At 43.3% G+C, this 7362-nt stretch overlaps 1 pseudogene; it reads left to right on the top strand.

Moving 5' to 3' along the window:
- LOC101995455 overlaps positions 1-2265 on the top strand; it is an 8907-nt pseudogene extending 6642 nt beyond the window's left edge.
- Positions 2266-7362: the final 5097 nt, after the last annotated feature.

Raw genomic sequence — 7362 nt, 5'->3', positions numbered from 1 at the left:
TAACCCTGGGTTTTATGTCAACTTGATATAAATTAGAATCATCTGAAATGCTTTCTTATTACCTTAATAGATGTGGGAAGCCCCACCCCAATGGTGGGTAGCACTTTTTGGCAGCAACCAGAAAAAGGTGGGGCAAAAGGAAGATCCTTTTCTCTTCTGCTCACTTGGACTCCTGCTTGCCATTGAGTTCATTTTCCTTCCTTTCTTTTAACCAGTTTGTGCAGCATGTGTGAATTAATATAAATTCTTAGGCCATTGATTTGTTGGGAGGCCTAGTAATGGGACCAGGACTTATCCTGGGTGTATGAACTGGCTTTTTGGAGCCCATTCCCTATGGTGGGGTACCTTGTTCAGTCTTGATACAGGGAGGAGAGCCTTGGTCCTGCCTCAACTTGGCATACCAGACTTAATTGACTTCCCAAGGGTGGCCTTATCCCCTCTGAGGGGTGGATGGGGGGCAAGTAGGGGTAAAAGAAGGGGAGGGAAGGGCACTGGGGCTAGTAAAATTAAAAAATGTTTAAATAAATCTTTTTTTAAAAAAATCCTTACCTAATAGAATTTAGATACTTATAGAGGATCCAAAAAAAAAAAAAAAAAAAAAAAAAAAAAAAAAAAAAAAAACGCTAATAGACAGTGATAACATATACAAGAATAAACCCAGAGCTAGGGAATCCAGGAATGTGTTGGGAGATCTTACTGGTCAGAGGTTACAGTCTGTTATAGCCTGGCAGCTCTCTCCAAAGCTCAGCAACATGGCAGACTCTATCCCCAGCAAGACTTCCTGCCCTTGTCGGAAGAACATCTCTGGGCACAGAGGACTGAATCTGAAAGCTATCTCTAAGCTTGGATGCCTGGTTTATCTCTATCATCACCCTTGGCACAGTTTCCTGCTAGAAGCCTTTCCCACTGCAGCACATACGGTAACTAAGCTTTGTACTAGGAGCTTTGCTATAGTATAGACCCTGCTGCCACATTGGAAGCCTTATGATAGGAGCGTGCCACTTAACGCAAATTAGGCTTAGTCCCCACACTTCCCAATCCTATATATTCCCTGTACTCTGGAATAAAACTGAGCTGATTCACTGAAGTTTTACCCCAGAAGGCTACCTCTGTTGTGCTCACAGGCCTTTCAAGGAGGATATCTGTCATCGCTTCTGCTCCTTGTGCTCACAGACTGGTGACAACATGGACCGTGAAAATAGAGAAGACCCCAGGGGAATGAGCCTGTTCTCAAAGTCAAGCTGCAGTATCTAGGGCTCCTCCAGTGTTTGCCACCACATCTTACTGTTCTAAATCTTTGCTTCCAAATTATCACTTGAACTGAGACAGAATTCAAAGAAATGGAGATCCAAACAACAATGGCTAAATTAAGCTTATATAATTTCCTGCCATCTTGAAGAGCAGGAGCCATTTTTCCTGGTCTTAGTGGTCTTCGTTTGTTTAACTGGCAAATTTTCTGGGAAATGTGTCTGTAGTCAATCTTTCCCTCCACGTTCCATTGTGTTGTTTCACCCATAACTTGAATTTCTTAGACATGTGCTATACCATAGTCAAGGTATGGTAGAAAAAGAAGACCTTGTCCTAAGAAGATCTCATCTCTTACATCTTTTGCTTGTGACAGAAGCAACCAATGAGCATCTGTTGGCATCCATGGCTTATGACAGCTATGTGATAATTCTTCAGAATCCACTTCTTATGAGTGTGAAGGTCTGTGTCTGCTTGGTGGCCGGCTCGTGGCTGTGTGGTGTGGTGAATTCCGTGACTCACACAGCACTGGCAGCCACACTCACCCTGTGTGGGCCCAACCAGATCAGCCACTTTCTCTGTGACATCCCGCTGCTCCTGAAACTCTCCTGCTCAGACACCTCTGTCAATGAGTCTGTGCTCCACGTGGCCAGTGCCACCATCGGCCTGAGCCCCTGCCTGTTCCCTGCAGGCTCCTACATACTCATCATCTCTGTCATCCTTAGGATTCCCTCTGCTCAGGGCTGGAGAAAGGCCTTCTCCACCTGTGCTTCCCACCTCACCGTGGTGGTGGTCTTTTATGGAACAGCCAACTTCAACTATGACAGACCCAGGGAAGGCTACTCCCTGGACATGGACATCTTAGTGTCTGTTCTCTTCTGTGTTGTAACCCCATGTTGAATCTACAGCCTGAGAAACAAAGAGGTCAAGGGTGCCCCAAGGAAGCTTACTAGAAAACATGGTTTTTCTGGTCACATAATATTGTTTTCTGAGAATATTGTTAGTTGTGGGAGAAGATGAGCGATCCAGATGTAGTTTTACGGCGCTGTTCTGTCCCCTCCCCTGAGTCCCATTCCACACGCTGAACTTGTATACCCTGGGATTGCCAATGAAACAGTGTTTTGGAGCGCTTTCAACACTGGATCCCAAAGGCCCTTATCCATTAGTCATTACTTATGTTTCCCAAATCCTTCAACTCTGAGAAACTGCTAATCTATTTTAATGTCTTTTTGAATTTGCCTATTCTGGGCATTTAATGTAGATGTAAATGCAAATATATAATATATGGCATTTTCTGTCTGACTTTTTACCTGTGGTACAATGTGCTCAGTCTTTACCCATGCTGTAATGTGTATCAGAACTTCATTCCTTTTTAAGTCAAACCATAATCTATCATATAGCAATAGAACATTGTTCCATTAGTCAGTTAACTGGCATTTGAACTCTTCCCACTTGCTTCCTGTCATTGTTCAGATTATTTCTGCTCAAGCTTGAGTGGGTTTGCTTTTGTACATAGGAAGGGGAGAGCCAGGTCATGTGATAGCCTTGTACTCAATATTTCAAATGACTACCAAATTGCTTTCTAAATTCTTTCTTTCTTTCTTTCTTTCTTTCTTTCTTTCTTTCTTTCTTTCTTTCTTTCCTTTCTGTCTGTCTGTCTGTCTCTGTCTCTCTCCCTCCCTCCCTCCCTCCCTCCCTCCCTCATTCCCTCCCTTCCTTTACATGTGAGTGTGTGTGTGTGTGTGTGTGTGTGTGTGTGTGTGTGAGAGAGAGAGAGAGAGAGAGAGAGAGAGAAAGGTTACCATTGCCATTGTAGCAGGTAATGGTAGCTGGTTTCATTATCAAGGTGTTTAGTGGGGGCCATTTTTGTGCTTCTCTTTCACATGTGAAAAAGCTCCATATTCAAGATTCTGTGAGCTTTAGAGATTGTAATAGTTACTATACTGTGAAAAAAATCCTGAACAAACATCTTAGTGAAGCCCATGTTTATTTTTGGTTGAAATTTGTGGGACACAGCCCATTAAGGCATGGAAGTCATAGCAACAGAAGCGTGGGGCAGCTGGTTCCTTTGCAATAGTCTAGAAGCAGGGACTGATACTCAGTGTTGCTATTTGGCTTCCTCTCTCCTTTTTCCTTTTTTGTTCAGTCTGGGTTCCCAGTTATTGGGCAGCAATTTCCTTTGAAATAAACCTCCATCATGGAGGGAAACTCATTAAAACAGGGTGTTCAAAAGGGAAGTGAAACATTCCATTCGGCAAGAAGTTCCTTTAGTTCAGAAAATGATGAATGTAATAACTTCAGGATGTCCCTGAAACAGACCAGATTTACCAGGACCCTCTCTCTCTGAGCATACGTAACCTGTAAAGAGAGTGTTTCCAGAGAGTCCTGGACAGAAGCAGACATCAGCCAAGCTGCTTAGAAGAGGCTCAGATGACATGAGATGCCTGAAAAAGATGCCCCTCTATCCGGGTTTGCTTCCTATTGTGTGGTAAATCACCACGATCAAATGCAACTTGGGGAGGAAGGAGTTTATTTGTCTTACATGTTCCAATCATAGTCTACTATGAAGGGAAGTCAAGGCAGGAACCTGGAGGCAGGAACTGAAGGAGAGACCATTAAGGACCACTGTTAACTAGCTTGCTTCTCATGGTTTGCTCCATTTACTTTCTTATACAGCTCAGGACCACCCACCCAGGTAGGGTGCCATTCCTGGAAGGCTGGGCCCTCCCACACTAATCATTAATCAAGAAAATGTCCCACAGACATGCCTACAGGCCAGCTGATAGATGCATTTTCTTAGTCGGGGTTTCCTCTTCCCAAATGGCTCTAGATTGTGCCAAGTTCATGCAAACAAAAACAAACAAAACAACCCCTAACAGCACACTTCCTAGCCCGCTGATCTGCCTGCGTGCGATGCGGTGCTTTCTAATTTTCCAGCTTCCGTGAGTTGTCACCCATGCCGGGTGGACTTCGGTGACGCAGCTGTCTTTGAGCAGTTTCTGCTCTGGTAACTAGCTCCTCAGCCATATTGTTGTAAATAACCTTCCTGCCCCACCTAAAAACTTCATTGGTTCACCACATTAGACTTCTGCCTATTGTCAGGAACAGTGTCACACAACAGGGGTCCTTGGCATGGTATGGCCCTCCATTAAGCCTCTCTGGAAACTGTCTCACACACAGGCTCAGAGGTGTGTCCCCTAGGTGAGTCCAAATCCAATCAAGTCGACAATGAAGATAGACTTGCACGAACATTCAGTTCTGGCTAATATGTTAATTCAAAAATGACACAATAAAGCATTGTAATGTTTTCAGACTCACAGATCTCTCCCCATTTGCGTCCTATAGAGCCATTTGATGGCCGTGATTTCTTCCCTTTAAACTTCACAAGAGCAAACGGTGTCAATACCATTTTATGAACAATAAAAAGACAAAGAATTGGCATAAGGTATAAGGCGTTGCTGAGAAGGAACAGAAAGAAGCCTCCCACACAAAATGTAGCCCTGCTAGGATTAACTAACAGCTAAGAAAGCAGCTATGCTGTTGGAACCATGGCTCATATACAGACCCAACTGACAGGGCTCATAGCGGGAAGTCTAGATCTGAATCTCTTGGCCATGGTTACTAGTCATTTGTACAGTGGAGAATACAATCAAATAAGCCGACATGCTTGCATGCCCACTGGGAAGGAGGACAGACAGGTCTTCAGGCTTTAGCTGCCACAAATGTAACAGTACATTTAGGACTGAAATTCACTAACAAACGTCCCAAAAGAGATAGCTGTTCTCATTGCATGTTGGGAAAAATTTTTTTTTCATGACCTTAATGAATGCACAAGAGAGTTAATTGTTCTTCATTGAGACAGCTTCTACTTAGGCTGTTGCCCTTGTATCTGTGTGCTAAGGTGTTCCAGACAGCCACTGAGAGAGAGATCAGCTAGGCTACTCCCTAAAGGTCAGCATATGAACCTTTATAAATTGGCATCCTAGAAAAGCGGAGAAATCACAGGCTTTGACTCCTCTGAGAAGCAATGAGTGTGTAATAGGCAGACCACAAGGAGGACAGGTCGTCGTGATGCAGGAATGTCAACAGCCACTTCTGCCAAAGTCCCATGTTGTGGAGGACACCGATGCTTGCTCACACTAGAGCCAGAGACGCAAGGCTTCCAACGGGTGTCCGTGGTAAGCAGTTTGCTTATTAACTATCACACATGTGAAAACTCTGCCCGGCTTATGATATCAACCCCGAAAAATCAATTATGAAACCTGGCACATATTCTTATCATTCTTTTCATGACATTTATGTAATAGCAATAGTCTTAATATCATTGTTATGTGCATCAGTTACTAAAGTAGCAATAAGAAAGCCAGAATTGAAATGGCATTAGTTGTTTATTTATTATCCTAAGGAATTCCTTAAGTGAGATAATCCAGTGGGAACTATGCTCACAGTTAACAACCCACTAGTCCTACTATGAATTTGACAAGCACAAATGTAGCTATAATTTTCAGGGGGAAAAAAACCCATAAGGTCACATCTCTCCTTTAATTCATTATGCTTTGATGGTAGGAGCCGATGGAAATTTGTTTAAATAAATTGTAATTGAGTTTGCATAACACTTGTAATCAGAAACCTTTTTATCCACTCAGCCAAGGGCTCTTATCTTGATTTCACAGCGCACTGATCCTTGGGAGATGTGCTGCAATCAGCTTGTTTGCTGTGTAAAGCTCTGAAGTCTGCAAATTATTTCCTTGCCCTCCATCGCTTTAGGAAGAAATTTTGTAAACTGGCTTATTTTGATTTTTCTCAATCATTTATCTTCTGGGGTGATTTGGTGATTGGGAAAGAGAGAAGAGTTGGTTTGGCTTGGGAAAAGGCTGTCACTGTGGCAAGGTCACTGTGGGGGGCCTTTGCTCGTAGAGAGTGAGCAGCAAGATCTCACAGGCCAAGCGGTCACAGCATCAAACTTACCTGCTCAAGAGCTGTGATCTTTCTCAAGTGTTTTCTGAACTAGAACTGCTGAATGGGGTTAACCGTTCTAGTTCAACCTGGTTGTCTCCATTCAACCTCTTTATTCCCTCATGGGTCTGGCGAAAGAGTTTAATTAATCAATTAATTAATTAATTCCGTGTGTACATGCACACACACACACACACACACTTCAGTGTCTATGTGGAGATCAGAGGACAATTTGTGGGGATAGATCTTTCTTCTTTCTCTGTTTGGATTCTGGGGGTCTTAACGTCAACCTGGATGGTTAATTAACAGCTTTTGCATCCTGGCCAGCTTCAGGTAGGCGTGGAAATCAGGTACCATCAGGAATATACGGCTTCATGACAGTCAATGACCCAAGGGTATCTCTCACAAAGGGGTCATTGGAAGGCACTTCTTCCATACTCTGGCATATGTATCTGTGTAAAGGGACTCAAATTTCTGTTGTTGTTTCAGGATATATTTTCATTTATAGGTATTGTGTGTCTATGTGAGTATATGCCACACACGAGTGGATGCCCCAGTAGCCAGAAGTGGGTGTTGGATCTCCTAGAGCTGGAGTCACAAGTAGTTGTGAGACATTCCACATGGATGTTGGGAACTCTAGTCCTCCACTAGAGCAGCAAGTGCTTTTAACCACCAAGCCAGCCCTCCAGCCCACCCCCACATAAATCTGAATATTGGCTCTGTACTATCTAGGCTGTGAGCTGGTGTGGAAGTATAATTTCCCATAGAGTCACCCTCTTCTCAATCCTGAGATTAACTACACTGGTTAAAGAACCAGTGGTCTTTGTTATGATTGGGATGGGGAACTCAAGAAACTCATGCCTGGGAAGCACTGTGAACTGTTTTCAAGGTTGCCTGAAGATAAGGACCACTGATAGAAAGTACAACTGCTAATCATTCTATTTTTATAGTTATAATTCCAAGAAATATAAATTGACTCATTTACCAATAACTGTATTTGTGTTTGCTTTGTTGTTGTTTGGGGGAAGGATGGTGGTTTGATTGAGTTCTCAGAAAATTTGAAAAATTATAGGTTTTCCTTATTTCCACTTTCCCATTCCCATCTCCCCTTCCTTCTCCTTCCCCTCTCTCCCTTCCTGCCTTCCTTCCTTCCTTCCTTCC

The sequence above is a fragment of the Microtus ochrogaster genome, chromosome 21 (genome assembly GCF_000317375.1).
Source record: "Microtus ochrogaster isolate Prairie Vole_2 chromosome 21, MicOch1.0, whole genome shotgun sequence".
In the NCBI taxonomy this organism is placed as follows: domain Eukaryota; kingdom Metazoa; phylum Chordata; class Mammalia; order Rodentia; family Cricetidae; genus Microtus; species Microtus ochrogaster.
The sequence above is the reverse complement of the archived record's forward strand: the minus strand, read 5'-3'. Positions and strand labels throughout refer to the sequence as shown.